General features: G+C 62.4%; 1 protein-coding gene across 1 annotated transcript in view; it reads left to right on the top strand.

Moving 5' to 3' along the window:
* LOC102254396 (insulin) overlaps positions 1 to 1,756 on the top strand; it is a 4,580-nt gene that overhangs the window by 979 nt on the left and 1,845 nt on the right. The window lies entirely within an intron of this gene.

A 1,756-nucleotide genomic window follows, 5' to 3' on the forward strand; every position in this document is an offset into this window, starting at 1 on the left:
GTCTGTGGGGTGTGGGTGGGGGGGGGGGGCAGACACAGGGGCCACCGCCTTGGCCATGGCTGCCGCAGGGCACCCCGGAGCACCCCCTCTTTCTCCTGCACTGGCCCCTCTGCGCTGCGTCCACACTCCCCGGGTGCCCTGGGTAGGCGGTACTGCCCCCAGGTGGCCAGCTCCTTCAGCGCCCGCGGTCCCTGCCTGGTCCCTCGTGGACTCCCGGCCACGGCCGCTTCAGGACTGGACAGAGAAGGGGGGGTCTCAGGAGGCTGGGGCCGGGGCTGGCAGGGAGCTGAGCCTTCACTCAGCCCCGAGAGCTCGGGCCCCGGGGGCTGTTGGGGGAACAGAATGGGCTGTTCAGGAGGTTGCTCCCACTTTTGGCCCGAGAAGCCCGCTGCTGGGGCTTCCTGAGGGGGCCCTTGGAGGGGAGAGGCTGGGCCGAGAGGGAAGAGGAGGGCATGAGATGCTGCCCAGCTCGGGGTGGGCTAGGCAGCCAGGGACCCCAGCCCGGACCCGGCAGGAGGAGCCCCGGGGCCCTGGGGGACACAGGACAGGACAGGCAGCACCCCTGGGATCCTGTGCTGCGCCTCCGGAATGTGTCCCCCACAGGCTACAGCCCACAGCCCAGGGTTGAGGCCGGGACCCCGCCCCCTCCGCCCTTTCCTCCCCCTGCAGCCACGTCCTTCCGCCCCACACCGGCGGTCACCCCCAGACTTGGGGCTGTGTCCCCCACAGGCTACAGCCCACAGCCCAGGGTTGAGGCCGGGACCCCGCCCCCTCCGCCCTTTCCTCCCCCTGCAGCCACGTCCTTCCGCCCCACACCGGCGGTCACCCCCAGACTTGCCAACAGGTCCCTTGAGGTCCAGGTCTTCACCCTCCTCAGCACCCACGGCAGCCCAGGTGGCTCCACTGGGACTCCCTCGGGCCACCGCCTGGCATGCCAGGGAGCCAGGGTGCCCGGGCTGGCCGTGGCCTGGGAGGTCAGCGGGTGACCTGACCGCACCAAGGCCTGGCCAGCCTGCCGGCCACTGGGCCTAGCCCATCTGTACCTTAACTCCTGTGCTAGCAAGCATATGTGTTAAAAGATCAATATGGAGTCTTTTTTCTTTGGACTCAGTATGGCACATCTTCTCAATCTAAGGTCCGTACTATCCACCTTCTTACCCTACTTACCCTCTAGAGGGGGGTCTGCAGCACCCTGGTGGAGTCCTATCCGTCCCAAGTGCGGGGGGGCTTACCTAAGGGTCCCTGTTCGGGCGCCATATGTTGGGGTTCAGCCCCAGCAGGTCCATGGGTTCCCAAAGGTGTGGATGGAGTCTGCGAAGAAGGAAGGACACGGCGGCAGCGTTCAGGTGATCATCATTGCTAGGTGGTCCCTTTATTGTCCTGTTACATCTATATTTATACCATTTGATCCCATAAGCGTGCCTCTATAATCACATCATGGTATGTTTTGGGTAACGTTCTACAGTTCCTTGTTTCTTATCTGACCTTTGCCAAATATCCGGTCTCTATCTAGTTCTATTGATTTTAATCTTGTCTAGGTTAATCTCTGTGTTCCATCACAAGGGCTATTCCAAGGTCACTATTCTTCTGCTCTACTGATAGGCTACAAGGAAGTGACTGAAGGAAATTATCCTACCCAGTAAAGGTTATGTCCTCCCAGCCCCGCTGCTTGCCTTCCCTGGGACTGCCCTGTGTTGGTGGGTCTCCAGGGGTATAGGCTTTGGTGCTTTCCCTGGTGGGCAGACCCCTGGGGATG

The sequence above is a fragment of the Myotis brandtii genome, unplaced genomic scaffold (assembly GCF_000412655.1).
Source record: "Myotis brandtii unplaced genomic scaffold, ASM41265v1 scaffold940, whole genome shotgun sequence".
Lineage (NCBI taxonomy): Eukaryota > Metazoa > Chordata > Mammalia > Chiroptera > Vespertilionidae > Myotis > Myotis brandtii.